A 19,677-nucleotide genomic window follows, 5' to 3' on the forward strand; every position below is an offset into this window, starting at 1 on the left:
GGCCATTGACTTCATTTACCAATTTCAAATGGCACACTGACCCCCATGTAAGTCCCTGGTATATGGTACTTAGGTACCCAGGGCATTGGGGTTCCATGAGATCCATATGGGCTGCAGCATTTATTTTGCCACCCATAGGGAGCTCAGACAAACCCTTACACAGGACTGCCATTGCAGCCTGCGTGAAATAGTGCACACACTATTTCACAGCCATTTTCACTGCAAGTAACTTATAAGTCACCTATATGTCTAACCTTCACTTGCTGAAGGTTAGGTGCAAAGTTGCTAAGTGTGTGGGCACCCTTGCACTGCTGCCTCCTCACAGACAGGGTTCTGCCCTCCTGGGGTCTGGGCAGCCCAGTCCCAGAAAGGCAGAACAAAGCATTTCCTCTGAGAGCAGGGTATTACACCATCTCCCTTTGGAAATAGGTGTTACAGGCTAGGAATGGGTAGCCTCCCCCAGCATTTGGAAATGCTTTGAAGGGCACTGATGGTGCCTTCCTTGCATAAACCAGTCTACACCGGTTCAGGGACTCCTTCTTGCCTGCTCTGGCGGGAAACTGGACAAAGGAAAGGGGAGTGACCACCACCACCCCTGGGGCAGTGCCCAGAGCTCCTCCAGTGTGTCCCAGACTTCAGCCATCTTGCTTTGCAAGGTGTGGGAGCACTCTATAGGGCTCTGAGTGGCCAGTGCCAGAAGGTGACGTCAGAGACCCCGCCTGATAGGTCCATACCTGATAAGGTAGCCAATCCCCTTTTTAATGCTATTTAGGGTGCCTCCTGTGGGTTCTCTTGAGATTCTGCTTGCAAGTTTCCTTAAGGAATCCTCTGCAACAACTTCAGACTCTTCTGACCTCGGATCAACCGCAGCCTGCTCTAAGAAACGCTGTAACTGCAACAAAGTGTCTACAAGAGACACTTTTCTCCAGCAACCTCAGCTCCAAGTCAGCAACCGCAACAGTTTCCACAGTGTGCATGCTCTTGCGACTCCCTGTCTTTATCCTGCACAAGAAGAACCAAAGAAATCTCTTGTAGAGTGACGGAATCACTCCCCTACTCCAAGCAGGCACCTTCCAAGATGACAACCGGTACCCTGGGACTCCTCTCACAATGACGAGCATGCTCCTAAGGACACAGAGGGTGGACATCATCGACATAGACTGTCCTGAGGTCCTGCTGATGCAATTTGGAGGAGGTAAGACCTTGCCTTCCTCAAGAATGATATCACCCCTGTGTACTATGTCTTCTTCACCCCTTGAGGCTCTGCGCACTCTTTGCAAAATTCCTTTGTGCAGAGCCTGACCCAGGTCCCCAGCACTCCACCCTGTGACGCTCAACTCGTTGAGTTGTTCTCCGGCAGTGTGGGACCTTCTTTTTTTGTGCTGTATCAACCTCGTTTTGCACCTCCTTTGAACCCAGATCCTGTGGCTTTTGGGGGTGCTGGCTGGCAACCTGAGGGCTCTCTAAAGTGCTGAGAGCCCCCTCTTCCTCCTCACACAGAGTTGAGGCCCCCAGGTCCCTTCTGGGTCCATCCAGCGCCATTTTGACAAATCACACACTTTTGTCTTAGCCAAGGCTTGTTGGTGACTTCCAAAATGAAATCTTATCTGCAACAATCTTCACGCCATTGGACATCTTTTGCATCATGCAGGAGCCTGCTGGCATCTTCCTAGGGTGCATTCCTGCATTCTTTGACTAACTGGGGACTCTTCTTTTGCACCCTCTTCTGGGTTGGCAGGGGCTCCTGTCCTTCCTAGAAATTATTTTGACTTCTAGACTTGGTAACCTTCCTTTGCAGGTCTTCAGGTCCAATAATCCAGCAGTTGTTCTTTGCAGACTTGGTTGGCTGCTGCAAAATCCCCAAAACGAGGTGTAAGTTGTATCACTTACAGCAACTGTTTGATCCACTTCTCCCGCATGTAACCTTGCCAATGTCACTATGGAAAGGATATCAGAGACTGCCACAACCCTTCAGGATGAAGGCCCGAGTGAGGATAACACCTCTTGATGTTTGGACACTGACAACGAAGCTGTCCCATCAGGGACACCTGGTCAGTCAATAGCTGTCAGCCCTACCCTGCCATTATTGACTCCTCACAGCACTGCAGCTTCAACATCTCAGGCAACTGTGCCCCCCCAAACCTGTGTCCCAAGGTCTGTTACTTCCATTGTGTGCCCCCCAGTACAAGTACCTGGTTCTCCTCTTGTCACCCCTGACAGTGATGGACCTACCACCACTGGGAGTGAGCACCCTGTACCAGGGTCACAGGCACAAGGGGGTAGGATGTGTGGGAAGGATGGTTTGGGCCAGAGGATGGTGACTCAAAGGGACACTACTTACCAGGAAACCATCTCCCTAATCTTCGGTGCCTACCAAAATTCCCAAGGCATCATGGGCTATGTACTCACCATGATGGAGTAAATCCAACAGCTGCAGAGGGACAACCATCAGGAAGCCATGCAGCAGTGGCAGGCACAAAGGGCCTGATTCCGACCGCCGGGGCCGGGGTCGGCGGGAGCACCGCCAACAGGCTGGCGGTGCTCCCCAGGGTGTTCTGACCACGGCGGTTCAGCCACGGCCAGAAAGGGAAAACCGGCGGTCTCCCGCCGGTTTTCCGCTGCCCTGTAGAATCCTCCATGGCGGCGCAGCTTGCTGCGCCGGTATGGGGTGTCGTGGGGCCCCTGGGGGCCCCTGCAGTGCCCATGCCAATGGCATGGGCACTGCAGGGGCCCCCGTAAGAGGGCCCCACCCTGAATTTCAGTGTCTGCTTAGCAGACACTGAAATTCACGACGGGTGCTACTGCACCCGTCGCACATCCTCCACTCCGCCGGCCCATTCGGAGCCGGCATCCTCATGGAGGGGTGTTTCCCACTGGGCTGGCGGGCGGCCTTTTGGCGGTCGCCCGCCAGCCCAGTGGGAAACCCAGAATACCCGCGGCGGTCTTTTGACCGCGCAGCGGTATTCTGGCGGTTCCCTCCAGGCGGGCGGCTCCCGCCGCCCGCCGGGGTCAGAATGACCCCTAAAATGCCATCCTGACTTCCATTGCTGGGGTGCTGAGGGACTTCAACACTACCCTGAGTAGGTCTCCCACACAACATAAGGCCTCTGCCACTAGTAATGAGTAATCAGCCCCTTCAACATCTGTGGCTACTAGTGGAATGGATGCCTTGCCAAGGGAAGGACATGCCTCAGACACCCTACCCTCTGAAGCAGAGGAACCCCCCTGCAAATGTGGACGTCCAGCCTGATATCCAAGAGGAGCAGATGCCAAGATCAAACTCACTGCCAGGAAGTGAACCTCTACTGATTGTTTCCCGTTGTGTGCCACAGATACACTTTGTTGACTGTTCTAAGACCCAGCTCCATTTTCATATGGTGCAAGGACACTGAACTTGTGTTTCCAAATGGTGTTGCAGCTGCCCTGATGATTTGATCCACCATGACTCAACCATTTACTGTTTACTTTCTGGTATTTCAGTTTCAATTCACACTTATTGTTTTGCACTCCCCAATAAATACAACTTTAATAGAGGTACTTTGTAAGTGTCATGTATCATGTGAACACAACGAGAGAGGAGGAGAGAGAGGATTGAGACCCCATACTGCCTCCCCTGAGCGAGCAACAACATACACGAGGAGTATGGGGTGCCACCCACGTACAAAATAGAGTTAAATTGCCTTGGACCGTCTATGTATCCTGGACTTCAGGACTTGTTTGTGTGCTGAATGTGGTTGTCAGGAGGGGCTAACGGGAATTTCCCCTTACGGACTAGGTGGTCTCACACACTATATAGAGTCATGCTTCATCATATGAACACCTACCCCCATCCAGGTAGGATAGTACCACCTGGAAAGACTCAACCTCATCGTTAAAAGAACTTGAGGGGAGTGCGGAGATAAAGATTATCTGGATAATACTGGGATCCAGTTGTACTACAGAAAATCTAAAATCACCTAATCAATCAACCTGTGTAATATTACACCTTTATTTGCAGTGATTTTTGGTGAGATTAAAAACACAATGTGACACTTCTAGAGGATTATGATTCGAAGAGTCACCAAAATTTCACTGGCCAACATGTTTCTGCCCACTTACTCAAGCCAAAGGAGTTCTAGGGCATTCGTCAGGGCCTGGGATCCCTAGTTTCATGCACTGAAGAGTCATGTGCTGAAAAAAGGGGGGCTACCTCAGTAGTCATGGAACCTTTCACTTACCATGCTCATGTACCTGTAGGCTTGCCACTCACCCATGCCAGTCCTCAGAGACATGCACATTAGTCTACAAAGTATTAACAAACTGACAGCTATGTACAAGGTAGGTCACATACAACAGAAAGCATTATGATGATAGAGGCTCTGGTACAACTATTTTCACATATGTCAGATACATATGGACACACACATGGCACCATTTGAGCACCTCCAGTACCAAACAGGTAATCTTGTTGGAAAAACACACTTCCATCCCAGTGTTCCTATAGTCTGGCCATATAAGTGACACTCAACGTCTGCCTGCAAATCCCATCTGCCTCTGACACTGTCTGTGATTTGCCATTTGATGATGAGCCAAACAGTAACTGCAAATCTGTGAATTTCAAAGATAAGGGATAGGACATATTTGTAAACATATTTGAATTCTGACTAGCCATTTGTACAACTGTTACTTTGCTTGTGCAGTAACAACCTATTACACTGTATACCACACTGTTCAGTACACAATAACAACTTACAATCAGCATGCATATCTGAGTCATTGGCATTATAGCAACTTAAGAGCCCACAAATGATGGTCAATAGGAGGTGACATGCCAGGTATCAATTAAAGACTACAAAATGGAATCTCACTTTTAAGAATGCATCACATACCTTTAGTCAGTTGAAGTACTGATTGATGAGATCTGCCCTGAAGTCTCCAGCTTAATCGTCATCAGGCTCACTCAGCAAATCTGCATTTCCATCCACAGCTTCTTTTGGCTCCCCCTCCTCTGATATGAATGGTATATGATGTCTCAGGGCAGGGCTGTGGCGCATGCAGCAGGTAGCAATAGTCTGACACACCTTTGTGAGTGAGTAGAGGATGACTCCTCCAGATTTGTCCAAACTGTGAAATCTTTCCTTCAGGAGCACAAAAGTCCGCTCCACGACACTCCTTGTCCTCCTGTGGGCATCATTGAAGCAGACTTCCCCTGGTATGGTTGGGTACCTCACTGGTGTCAATAACCAAGGACAGTTTGGATAGCCAGGGTCACCTGTAAGGAATAGGTATAACAACACAAACATATATCTTGGACATGCACATTTGTGATAGCAGGAAAAAACACTTTGCAAACACACATGTCATATGTGGCTTACCAACCAGCCAGGCCCTCTCTTTGTAGAGTCGTGTCACCAACGGTGAAATATTGCTGTTCAGCATGATGAGGAAATCAAGGACTAATCCAGGATACTTTGCACATACTTGTGAAATATACTGGCCTGCCAAACACACTACTTGGCTGTTGATGGAGTGGTAGTTTTTCCTGTTCCTATACACCTGTTCATTGGCACTGGAGGGAACCAAGGGTACATGGGTGCCACCTATGGCTCCAACCACATGTGGAATGTGTCCCAAAGCATAATACTCTCCCTTTACGTAGGCCAAATCCGCACGTTGGGGAAACCTGATGCAGCTGTCCAGCTACTTCAACAATGTAGACAGTACAGCTTTCAAAACCAGACTGTACATGGGCTGAGACATCTCTGCAGTTACGGCCACTGTGTTCTGAAAAGACGCAATGACCAGGAAGTGTAGCACTGACATGACTTGAACAATGGCAGGTATGCTATTGGGATTGCGAATGGCAGGCATCAGATCTGGCTCCAACTGATGACATAGATCCATGATTGTATGCATATTCATGTGATGTAATTGTAAAATGTGTTTCTCCTCCATGGTGTGCAGGTCTACTAGTTGGCGGTCCAAAGGTGGATGTCTTCCTCTCCACATGCCAGGGTAACTATGTGAGACAGAAGCAGATTGTAGGTCAATTTTGCAATGTGCACATAATGAATACGTTAATATACAAGTCACACATAGGCCCTCATTCCGACATTGGCCGGCGGCGGTCGCCGCCGGCCTGTCGGGGGCCGCCAGAATACCGTTCCGCGGTCGAAAGACCGCAGCGGTGATTCTGACTTTCCCGCTGGGCTGGCGGGCGGCCGCCTTCAGGCCGCCCGCCAGCCCAGCGGGAAAGAGGCTTCCACGATGAAGCCGGCTCGGAATCGAGCCGGCGGAGTGGAAGCTGTGCGACGGGTGCAGTTGCACCCGTCGCGTATTTCACTGTCTGCAAAGCAGACAGTGAAATACATTTAGGGGCCCTCTTACGGGGGCCCCTGCAGTGCCCATGCCAGTGGCATGGGTACTGCAGGGGCCCCCAGGGGCCCCGCGACCCCCCCTACCGCCATCCGGTTCCCGGCGGGAGAACCGCCGGGAACTGGATGGCGGTACGGGGGGTCGGAATCCCCTCGGCGGCGCAGCTAGCTGCGCCGCCTTGGAGGATTCCTATGGGCGGCGGTACACTGGCGGGAGACCGCCAGTGTTGCCGGTCCGACCGCGGCTTTACCGCCGCGGTCGGAATGCCCATTGGAGCACCGCCAGCCTGTCGGCGGTGCTCCCGCGGTCCTCCACCCTGGCGGTTTGAAACCGCCAGGGTCGGAATGAGGGCCATAGTTCCACATGATGTCAGATAAAAGATATGTCATTTGATGTACAGCATATTGCTATGCATTGTATGTCAGCTTTCTATTATGCAGAATCTCTAAACCCTCAGGTGTACTTTACATGTATATATATGTGACAGACAGTGTTTGATAGTTGCACCTAGTTTAGGGAGACATCTTTGTAGCACCTATACTGCATTGACTTCGCTAATATGCTGTTGCGTATAGAATTTTATTTCCATTAAAAGGCATGCCTCTTTTATACAGCTTTTAATACTCTCATGCACATTGAGACTACTAAACATGAAAGCAGCACTTAAAACATGTTCGTACTATATAGCTTGTAGTAAATGACGAATCTTACATTACTTTCCCATATATAATTGCCTCAAAATGTCAGCTGCCTGACCTACTGTACTGGACATGAGGAACTGAGCTTACTCTGCCAGCAGATATTGTCATGGTGGAAGGTGGTTACAACTACGGTAGACATTGTCATTGGGACACATTGCTGCCTTTGTCAGACCTGGGCCAATGGCGACCATCGGCGGCGATAACAGTCATGTACGAGGCGGATGTGACCGACATCTTCTGCAGAATCCCTCACTTGACTCCTGACACTGCTGCCAGCAAGATCTCCACTACCTGAGCTGCTGTGTACTGTTTCTGGAAGCTATCATGCCACGCCCTGCAGGTGATGGGACCCCATCCTCAAATCAGAAGAGCTGAACAAGCTTGTGGATGAAGTCCTATCCCTGTATGGACAGCTGTATGGTGCACCAGAGGAGCAGATGAGTCCAATGGTATACCAATGTGTGAAAGGTGGAGTGTATAATGTTGTACATGAAATGTGCAGTGGTGACGGATTGGGCACTCGTGTGGGTTTATGGGCATGAGTACATGTCCATAGGCAGACATACAATAGTGATATATGTTGGATAGTGTGTGATCCCACTGTCTCTATTCACAACATAGATGGCAGCATGTCCAACAACAAATGTTAATAGAGACATACCATCTTATGGACAATCATGTGGCCTGGTCATAAGTGTCTATTCAATACCTAGTACTGATCATGGATGTTGTATGGGTGACTCCACTTCACACATGGGCTGGCTGCAGATGGAAAATTGGGAAGGAGTTTAAACTGAGAGGAAGGGAATGTTTGCCTACTTGCTGTGACAGTAGAGTTTTGACCACCTGTGTAGGTATGGTACATGTGGACATAACTTTCTCCTTTTGTCTGTGTCATCCATGCATGTCAACATCCATCAAAAAAAGGGAATCTGCCATGCTATTTACAAGCAAGTGCAGACCCTTGGGGTCCACAGCCAGCGGAGCACCCATTGTAGGAAGGGGTGTGAGGACCTGAGACGCTTGGCTCGGAAGACCGCAGAGGCCCACCTGGTGATGTCCTCCCAGCGAGGGAGGGGTGCCCATTGGACCTTGACCCCACTAATGGCCTGCATTTTGGCGGTGGCCTACCCCAAGGTGGATGGGCATTTGAGGGCAGCACAGCAGCCACAAGGGGGTATGTACTGACTACACACATGTACAACCCCCTTCCAGTGCAGTGTTTAATGTTTAAGTATTTAAGCTGTGACAATGTGGTAAGTGCTAATGGCAAAGGGTCCCCTAGGAACACCTAGGTGTGCAATTGATAACATTAATATACAGGTGTGCGATCTGCTGTGTATAGGGACATAAAACTCACCTATGTTAACAATATTGTATTAAAGCATATGGTGATGCACATGTGACTATGTCATATGTGTACCACTATACTGCTCTATATGTACCCTGCTGGGTCATCCTTCCCACCTACTGATTCATACACCAGATATCCTGTAGGTAAGTAGTCCAGGTCTTTGGTCTCTGTCTTTAACTAGTCCACTGGATCTACCTCTATGTGCAACATAGGGACTGACAGGTGAGAAACAGGTAATCATTCATGAGTTGTGAACTAGATGTAAAGTTCATGTGATGGTGTGATCTCAATCTGAACAATAACTTGGCACTTTGCTACATTAACTCAGAGGTGGATGAAGTATCCCCATTGTTAAGTGTGGACTGTACATTGGCAAATGTGCTGTTTAATAAGGGTGGATATCCTACTTGAAGAAAAGCATTGTGGTAGTTCTACATTCCTAGTGCAAGAAATACCATTGACATGTGAGTTCAGACTATTTGTACCATATACATGGTATTGTGAAGGTAAGTGGCCAGCCTGCTATTCCCTTAGCCAATGTATTGTAGGGATGCTACATAGGGCAGGACATCTCTTTTATAGGTGACATACACACTGTTTATTTTGCCAACATCATGTGTACATTGGTAAATCCTGCAATTTTTTAGGATTTGTGATGCAGGTTTGGCATACTTGCTTTTGCTATTCTGATTCTGTTTTGAAGGATTTTAGTATGGCCAAGCTCAGTTTACAGTGACTTCATTGTGTAGCAGGTGTTGTAGTTGGCATTTACATGTTGGTGGAATGGTAAATCTTACCAGTCAATTTGCTGGACTTTAGCTGTATGTCTCAAGCATGGTTACTTGAGAAGTTGTTTAGGTCAGTATAACGTTGCTCCAAAAATGTAAGGTTACTCATGTCTAAAGTGCTGAAGCTGATGTAGGTATTTTGATATTGTTAAATTGAGGTTGACACTCATCATGATTAGTAGCACTGTATGTGGCCTTCATGCACATGACAGGTGTCCATTGTATTGAAGGTGTTGGTATGCTCCCTGGGCTTGTCTGAGGGTAAATCCTGTGTGCTAAGTAGCCCACTTTTGTTGTACATGTCTTTGTTTACTGTGTGAGAATGACTAAGATGAGTAGGTCCACAAAGTTGGTATGAACCATAGCAAACATACTATTTAAATATGTACTGTAGAAATGCATTAGAAATTGTTTATACTCCAAATTTGGATATGCCAATGGAGTAGGTGCATCTGTGATCTTTGCCATTGCAAATGTTATGGACACAGTTACAGTTATGGATGTGATTGCTAAGCAACATGCTGTGTTGTAAATGGAATGCGATGAGTTAACTTTCATAGAACATGACATCTAGTAATGGACTGAGCAAGCAAGTGTAGATTTGGAGTATGTATGATTTTCAAATAAATTTCATACTAACTCCCATTGATAAGTTTGTGTTTCACAGTAATGCTCTGTATTGGGACACACTTATTATGTTAACAAATCATCTTGTGCAGGAATAGTTTGCGTTATAGCTGTACTGATAGGATGATAATGTAGTGGTCAGATATTTGTCTTATGTTGTGTAGGACACTGTTGTCATAGAGGTGTGTGGAAAGTATATTGTGACATGTTGTTAGCTCAAAATGGTTCCTACCTGGGGGTGATGTGATATTACTGTTTTGTATGCTGTAATGTATGTGTATGTAAGGAATGTGATGACCCTACCTCTCTCTCTGTTTCTCAGCATCAGCAGGTGAAGGAGAAGGATCACACCTGACTAGGGAAGCTGCAATGGGGGAGACAGGATCCATTTCTTCATCTTTAGAATCTTCCTCCAGTGGACACTCCCTGGTGGTGGGCCCATCTGAGACCACCCCAGCACCATCTAAGTCTGCACCCCCTTACTACCACCACCCTCCCTGTAGCTCCCCACCCAGTTGGCCGTGCCCACTCATCCAAGAGGGTGGCTATCTCCTTTGCCACAGGCTCCTCTGCCCCTGCCAGCCCTGCTACCCTCAGTGAGAAGGCTATTGACCTCCTGAGGTCCATCTCTGTGGGTGAGTCGACCATTGTGAATGCCATCCAGGGACTTGCAACACAGATCGAACAAATTAATGCATTCCTGTAGGGCATTCACAGTGCACTGGCTTGCCTACAGAGATCCTTTCAGGCTCTGGCCTCCACACTAATGACAGCCAGTCACCCTTTGTCTACCGCCCCCCTCCACCTTCCTTTTCCCCAATCCCAAGACCCTCTTCCCTGACCGCCAAAGCACACAGACAGACAGGCATGCATCCATCTCAACATCCAAGGGTAGCTCAGACAAACATAAGCCCCACAAGACACACCACTGACATGCACACAAGCAACATTCAGATGCACTTGCAGCAACAGTGACTACCTACCCTGACATTCCCACTACCCCCTAGCATCACTGACAGCACACCTCACACACCTGCAAACACCACACCAACAATCACAGATCCAGCTACTACACCTATCCTGCCCACAGACGGCACCAGAGCATACCCTCAGTCATCCACCCCAGTAACCACTCCCGCAGACACCATAACTACTGACACACCTACATGCAGCACATCCACCATAACTGCAGTCACCACCCCAACAGACAGTCACCTAACCACCATGGCATCCCCCAGCATTTCCACCCCTCTCATCCCAAGACACATAAACACCCTCACTCACCCACCCAACAGACACCCGCCACACACAAATATACCTTACACAAACATGCACCGAAGACATCCACCCCAGGACCTTAGACAACCACTCCCTCTCCCTCAACACCCAAACCTTTTTGCCATGACCATCCCTGTGTGTATAAAAATTATTTCCTTTCTGAGTTTGTCCTTTTCCCTACTCCTTCCCCACCCTGTGATACCCCTAAATGTTAAGTGTCCCTCTTACTTCCGGCCCTGCTACCTCCAAGACCTCCCCTGTCCCCCTGCAAGTACCCTTGCCCCACCCCCTGCCAAGAAGTCTAGCCTTCCCACAGGAACCCAACCCTCCCCTAATCCTAAACCTAAGCCAAACCCCACCCGTGCCGGATTATAAAGGCCCCCCCTATGAAACCTAAATCCAAAACCCCCTCCGCTACCCCCCCAGGTAACCGCTGAGGTGCCTGCCTGCTCCCTTGGGGGGAAATTTATACACTGTTTATGCTGAATTGCATTCATTTATTTAGTCTAAATCAGCGCCAACTTAACTCCATATTTATATTTTGGCACTAAACATGTCTAGCACCAAAATATTGGAGTTAAAGTAATTTTTTGCCTGCGGAAAACTACCTTGCATCAATGAGATGCAAGGTAGGCATTCCTGGGCAAAAAAATTATGCTACGGCCTTAGCACCATATTTACCCCTGTGCTAAAACCAAGCCGAGGGATGGGGGACTTAAATAATGGCACTAAGCTTGCTCAGCACCATGATTTAACGCCTGTGTCAGGGCAGGCATTAGGGGGCCAGTGGGCCTTTTTCCATGGTCAGAGACATTGGAAAGAGCCCACAGGTGCCCTTCTCTAGCTCCAGGGACACCCACACCAGAGCGACAGCAGAGGAAGGGGGAACCCGTCCCAGGTAAGTATAGGGTGTGTTAGACTTTTCATCCTTGGCGTGGTCTCCCTTAACTTTTTGCCTCTGTTCCCCAGGTTGTTGATGTGTGCTGGACTCTGATTTTGCTGTTTTTGTTGCTCTGGGCACTTTACCACTGCTAACCAGTGCTAAAGTGCAAGTGCTCCTTTACAAAATGTGTATGTAATTGGCTTATCAATGATTGTCATATTTTATGTATTAGTATGTCCCTAGTACAGTGCACTAGAGGTGCCCAGGGTCTATAAATCAAATGCCACTAGTGGGCCTGCAGCCTTGGTTGTGCCACCCACAAAAGTAGCTCTGTAATCATGTCTCAGACCTGCCACTGCAGTGTCTGTGTGTACAGTTTTAACTGTAAATTCGACTTGGCAAGTGTGCCCACTTGCCAGGCCTAACCCTTCCCTTTTCTTACATTTAAGGCACCCCAAAGGTAGGACCTAGGAAGCCCTAAGGACAGGGTGCAGTGTATGGTTAAGGTAGGACCTATAGTATTGTGTTTTACATGTCCTGACAGTGAAATATTGCAAAATTTGTTTTTCACTGTTGCAAGGCCTATACCTCTCATAGGTTAACATGGGGGCTACCTGTAAATCTGATTGAAGTGTAGGTTCCCTTTGGGAGCGGATGGACATGTGGAGTTCGGGGTCTCTGAGCTCACAATTTAAAAATACATCTTTTAGTAAAGTTGATTTTAAGATTGTGTGTTTGAAAATGCCACTTTTAGAAAGTGAGCATTTCTGTGACTCTGCCTGTTTGTGGATTCCCTGTCTGGGTCAGTTTGACAGCTGGGCTGGTTGCAACTCACACTAGACAGTGACACAAAGGGAGCTGGGGTGTAGTCTGCATTTCCTGATGAGCCATCTATGCTAGGAGGGAGGGGAGAAGTGGTCACTTACACCTGAAAGGGCTGTGCCTGTCTTCACACAATGCAGTCTCCAACCCCCTGGTGAGTGTCTGGGGCCTGGCCTGGGCAAGGCAGGATTTCATATTCAAAAGAGACTTTGCTTTGAAGTAGGCCTACTTCAAAGGAGAAAATGGGCATAAGAAAGGCACCCAAAACCACAGACTTTAAAACACTTCTGGAAACCAAGATGAGCCTCTGCCTGGAGAAGTACTGAAGAGCTGAGGAAGAAGAGCTGCCCTGCCTGTGAATGTGCTTTGTGGAGCTATTCTGCAAAATGCTGCTTCTGCCAGAGTAAGAGGGCAAATACAGGACTTTGTGTGCCTTCCATCGTGAGAAGAACTCTTCAAGGGCTTGATTTGGAGATTGCCTCCTGTTGTTTGAAGTCTCATGGACAGCAAAGACTTCTCTCTGCCAGCACCTGGAGTCTCTGGAGAGACGGATACTCTGCCCTGTGGTGCCCATCCAGTTCCTGGGACCTTGAAAAGAGAAGCTGGTAGCCTAAGAGGAAAAGATCCATGCACAGAGCGCCGTGCGGGGAAAAGATTGACGCAACATCGATCTGCGGCTGAAGAAACAACGCGCCGCCGGCTCTGCGGCTGAAAATTGACGCTCACCGGAAATGCGACCGAAGAATCAACGCACGGAGCTGGAGAAAAACGATGCACAGCATCGCTGACAGAGACTCGGAGATCGAGACCCGCGCTGCATGGTTTTTGAATCATCACGAGGCTGGATTACCAACGCAAGTACCATTCGGCATGTAAAAACAACACTAGGCCTGCCTGGAACCGAGAGTGCTGACCGGATCAACGCAACGGTCTCCTGCAGAGAAGAAACGACGTGCCCCGACCCAACGAAAGGAGAAACAACGCAAGGTCTCACTTGTGAGTGAAATCGACGCATCGCAAACCCTTGTTGACGCACACTCGCCTGTGCGTGGTTATTTTTGATGCACCCAAGGTACATTTTCATGCTAACAGTGTTAGTGTGTGTTTAAAACTACATGAAGACTCTTTTTGCTTTTTAATTGATAACTTGACTTGTGTATTATGGATTTTTGTTGCTTTGGTCTTCTTTTGTTTAGATAAATATTTCCTATCTTTCTAAACCTGTGTTGTGTCATTTTGTAGTGTTTTCATTAAGTTACTGTGTGTTGCTACAAATACTTTACACCTAGCATTCTGAAGTTAAGCCTACTGCTCTGCCAAGCTACCAAAGGGGTAAGCAGGGGTTAGCTGAGGGTGATTCTCTTTTACCCTGACTAAAGTGAGGGTCCTTGCTTGAACAGGGGGTAACCTGACTGTCAACCAAAGACCCCATTTCTAACAGTAAGCATTATTTTTTAGTTTCTCTAGTGTCATGGGGGGGGCTAACTTGGGCCCCCCTACATGGCATTGGATTCAATGGACATGCCCAGAGGACATATGTCCCCTGGGAATGGCCATTGGGGTGGTGGGCATGACTCCTGTCTTTACCAAGACAGGAGTCATGGCCATGGGTTTTAACATTAGAAAATGACTCTAATCTGGTTGGAGGCATTTTTATGCCTCTGCCCATACTAGCATCATCCTTTGACACTAAACCCCCTGTTCCCTGTACACCTCCCCCACCCGGCTAGTGTTCTTTTTTATGATGTTAGCCGGGCCTTACCCTCGGCTCCCGTCATACCATAATTATGACACCCAGCCGGCATCTTGGTATGGCGCTAACCGGCAGTATACTTTTTTACACTAAAATACAGTTTAGCATCAAAAAGTATAAATCAGGGCCTTGATGCCTCTACCTGTGGAGGTTACATAGCAGTCAGGAGTCAAGTTCGGGGCACATATCTGTGCACTGTGTGCATGAAGACTGTTATATATTTGGACTGACCTATGGCCTTTGTGTTGCACCTTACTTTATGATTTTAATATATCAGCACCAACCTGTTGTTGGTTTATTGGGTACAACTTTTTCATGCATTTCTTTGCCTAGTATGGAGATATTCCTGGCTGACACTAGTTGTGTGTCTGTACTTGTGTGCGTGTGTGGTGCTTGTGCTATCTGTGTTGTTTAGCCAGTATGTATGGTTCTGGGCAGTGCTTTTGTCTGACAGTGATAGGGTGTGTGTTGTGTGATGGACATTTGTGTGTTCAAGACATTTTGTTGTGTTGGTATTGAGTAGTGTTTGTGTTGACATGTGTTTGTTAGTGTGTTGTGTGGTTTTGTGTGCTTTGACTGTGTGCGTGTTTTGTGCATGGTATTTTGAATATGATGTTCTGTGCAATATGATCGGTAAGTAGAATGGTTGTGTGATTATGTGTGTTTGTTCTCTGTTGGTGGTACGTTGTGATTTATGTGTGGTGTGTCCCTGGGTAGTTTCCGATGTGGGCCCCCACCAGGAAATTGGAGCTGATGAGGTTATGTTGTAGTTTTGAGGTGTTGAGGTGTTGTGTGGTGCTGTGGGTAGGTGGGCCTTTGCAGTGTTTCCGTGCATACATGTGTGTGTTTGTGACATATGTATATGTGTGTGGATGTGTGTGGTTGCCGGTGTGTGATTGTTTTGTATGTGTGTGACTGTATGTGAGTGTGCATATCAGTGTGCTACCCCCTTCCCGAATGTATGTTTCTGTAAGTGTACAATTATTGACAATGTACAACAGTGACAGGTAAGTGTGTGTACTTACTGTTGCTGTCATCGTCGCTGATTCAGAAATCTTCGTGTGAGCAGGAGCAGCAGGATGACGTGTGGTTCCATGGTGGCTCCAGACGGGTATGGCTTCATGAAGGTGAATGTCCATTTTTATACAGTTAGTTTCTGCCTGGGTTTCCGTGGTGGTGCGACTGCGGAGGAAACCTTGGCGGTGTGCAACCTCATAATCTATTTGACGGGAACATGGTTTCCACCGGCCTCCAGGTGCCCACCGTAGTATGTGCGGGCCACACCGCAATAGCAGTGCTTTGGCTGTATTTTGTTGTGAATACCGCCATGGTCATAATTTGGTGGTATTCTCCACCAGCTTGTTGGCGGTCATACCATCATGGTGGTCCTAAGACCTCCAAAGTCGTAATGAAGCCCTAAATGTTTATTTTTGATGCATGCTACAAGATGTAAGTGAACATATCCTGAAAAATAATATATTTTGTCCAAACACTGCAAGGAATACATCCCACCACATAGAAGTGTCATAACATACCAACCACGTTCAAGTGTACTGAAATTTATGAAGAAATAGGGGCAGAGATGGTCTAGTTGAAAGTAAACAAATGGTCAAGACGAGACTAAACAGTAATATGAAGAGCTGGTTGGAATAAGAGAGTCCTAAAAACACAAGGTTAGCAACTGTAGGCACACTAACTGATGACTATCTTATTTTTTTTTAAATTAAAAGAAGTACATAGAAACCTACACAAGATCCTTAAATACATGAATTGTCCCCTTTGCCACTCTCTCGTGCACATACAGATCTATGCTGTCTGGGACAGCAGCAAAAAGTGAAACAAGCAGACTCCACACACACAGAGATCTAAATACACTGGCCTGGGCATGCCCATAGATCCCCTAAAGATTTGACAATCTACAGATCCTCTCCAATAGTCCACAAAAACAGAGGAAGGTCCCATATATGTATAAAGACCAGGCAACTTCAAAGATGGTTATGTACAGGACATAAACCCCCACAGATGCTGATAAATTACACTGAGCAATTCACTAATAAAGAGACTCAGAGACTCAGAGTTACATATCAACACCTCAAACTACTTTGGCACTCACAAACTCACATGCAACTCCTTCCAGAGATCTGCAGAGAAATAGACCCTGACACAGATAGTCTTTAGATGATTCAAAACTATGTGGCTAATGTAGAGTTTGGCAGAAAGGGTAACCTCAGTCCAACATCCTCGGTCCAACAAGTGTTCTTTAGTATGTCAGTGGTAGAACCTTGCCCCAGCTCTGTAGCTGACATATTCATCCAGCATACCAATGGAGTGCTGGCTGACAGAGATTCACATATAGCATGTAACACCATCTCTCTGATTTAAAGTTGACGGTGTTATATGTTTTTTTTTTTTTTTGCTGTTCGTCACTGCCAGGTAAAACCTGTGGCATGAAGGGACAGTAAAAAAAATACTGACACCCCACACCATAGGAGACAAAACATCTGGTGTTTAGGGGTCATTAACTTTTGCTTTTTTTTTAATAAAATCCTGCTTCACGATTTTATTTTTTTAAAAGCAAAAACTTAACACATTGAAAGGAACTGTTGTGATGACAGTTCCTGCCAGTGTTAAGGGGTTGCTAAGGGTCTGGCAGACATCTTAAAATGAGGAGTACAGGTACTCTGTCAGGGCAGCGGAGCATTTCACTCCTTCACCCTAATGGTGTAAATACTGTACTTCTCCATTTAAATAAGGCCCAGTATGTTTACCATACATCTTTATTTATGACCTCACAATCAAACATAATGTTTTTAAGAAATTAAGTGGTGCACTTGATATGCCAGGAGTATTCCCTTAATGTATATTCCTCAGAAAACTCTATTACTATACCTATAAGTGACAGATGAGCCCAACGCCACCCTAAAAGCTGCACTTTCCAAAGCTCTGCTACAAAGCCACTAAAGCTGCAATCTGAAATGACTGAAATGCAGGACATAAAGGCACTGGATTTTTTATGAGAGATTCAAGAGGAAACAATAGATAGAAGAAACAGATAGCTAATAGTTTGATCTGTAGTAAGATGAGATTGGTAATCATTGGAGGGATTTCAAGGGTTAGTAGCTGAGAGACATAGAGAGAAAAATAATTCAAGTGAATATAATAGGAAATACAGCGATGTTAAAACTGAGTGTAAACTGGAACATCTAAAGAGGTGTATTCTGGTAGATTAGAAAATGTCGTTTTTTAGGTCTCTCCTGAAGTAGCACATGAGCTGTTGCAGTGAGATTTCTTGTAAATAAAAAAAACTTAAAAAGGGCTTATAGCTCGCCTGTTTTTTACCATTGGGTGGCTTCGAGGTAACTCTCATTTCCTTCTTATTGGGCAGCGTCTCTCAATTTCACTTTACTTTCTTCTGTTCTGCCAATCCGTGGAGCATGGACCAATTATTGATTAATTACTCTAAAATGTCCTTCCACTGCTGCCTCTCAGACTAAGGTACTTCTTTTGTTTTCAGTCAATTTCCCCATCGTCACTGCTTGTTCTCATGTCCCTCCTACTCTTCCACATCATTGCTTGCCAAATGATGTTCCTTTCCCTGCGTCCACCTCTCCATTGATTGCCCTTTGTTACAGTCATGTCTCCTGTTTCCCCTTCTCCCTCCTGTCGGAAAAAAATGCTATGATGCGGCCAGCACTGGCCATGCCATATTGCTATTGTTCCCTAACCAAGCCATGCTGCACAACAGCTGCCATGCTGTGCAACATGCCTAAATATGCTGACAAAACTAATAGCTCTCATAGGCGAGAGCTAGTGGCTTTGCTAATGCTTGTTAAATAATTTCTGCATGCTCAAGTCTCATGTATCTGGCTTCAGTTAACCATTCTCGATTGACTCTATGACTTTAATGGAGTTACACATGATCATAAATCATCAAATAAAACATTTACTTGTCATCCAAATGATTAGACTCCTTAGCTTGATACTAATTGGCTTTGATACATCGTATCCTAGCCGGTGTATTTTGATGGGCAGAATGAACCCACCAGGTCTTTCATGTAAGAAGGTTCTCCTCTTAATGAATGTTGGTTGGGTGGCCTGTATATGTCTCCACTGACACGTTTTCTGACATCAAGAATATAAATGCCTGGTGGACTATGGTTTTTGAGAGGCGGTGCCGAAGCCAATGACCATACAGATGTTTAAATAAATATTTGAGTGTATTCCTCTTTCAGGGACCATCTGAGAGTTTTTCTCAAATTGGTATAGAAAACTGTTGGTGGCCCTGTAAGAAAACACACATTTTAAGATGTTTATTTAAATAAATAAAAAAAAATGTTTAATCCAATTGTCATCCATATTTTGTGAAAATGGAGTGTATTAAGCTTGTTTAGAAAATTTGTTGTTGCTTGTTAGGTGCTTGTTTTTCCCTGCAGCCATGTAATAATGCTACGCAGTGGCCTATTTTTAACTTGGTGGAACGTAATTCCAGATGAGCCAAGTTTTTTCAAGATTACATTTGTGGGAGTTGAACCCCAATACTTACCCGAACAACATTATTTTGAACACCCTGATTTTTACCTAGTTAATTCAGCTCAGACTCTCCTATAGATCTAGCAATTAGAGACTACACTTCTGATCAAAAATGTGGATTTCAACAGAGTACAATAGAAGAAATGAGAAAGCTCCAGCAAGTAAGTTCTAGATCAAAAAGAAATAAAAAATGGATGTATTACAGAATTTTAGAAAATGCAGGTCAGAGGGCTAGGAATGAAATGCCATAAAGACTCAATTGCAGAAATACAGCATCATAAAACTTAGCCCAACTAAACAAGTTAATCAAAATCAAAGTCAAACTCATAAAGAGTACTCACATGGCCATAAGAAAAGCTAAGTCAGATGAACATAAAAAAACGACAAAGTCTCCCAGTAACAATAGTCCCAGAGGAAGCTCTAAAGGTGAAACCCAATAAGAAATTCCACAGTACTAAATCCCAAGAGTTCTTGTATACAAATCACACTTTTTATTAATAGATTCTGAAAATTCAGCATAGTATGATCATGGTTAGGGTTGCCTTGGAAAATCAGAAACAGCTACGTAGGTTTAAAAATCTTTAGCA

The sequence above is a fragment of the Pleurodeles waltl genome, chromosome 3_1, assembly GCF_031143425.1.
Source record: "Pleurodeles waltl isolate 20211129_DDA chromosome 3_1, aPleWal1.hap1.20221129, whole genome shotgun sequence".
Classification (NCBI taxonomy): domain Eukaryota; kingdom Metazoa; phylum Chordata; class Amphibia; order Caudata; family Salamandridae; genus Pleurodeles; species Pleurodeles waltl.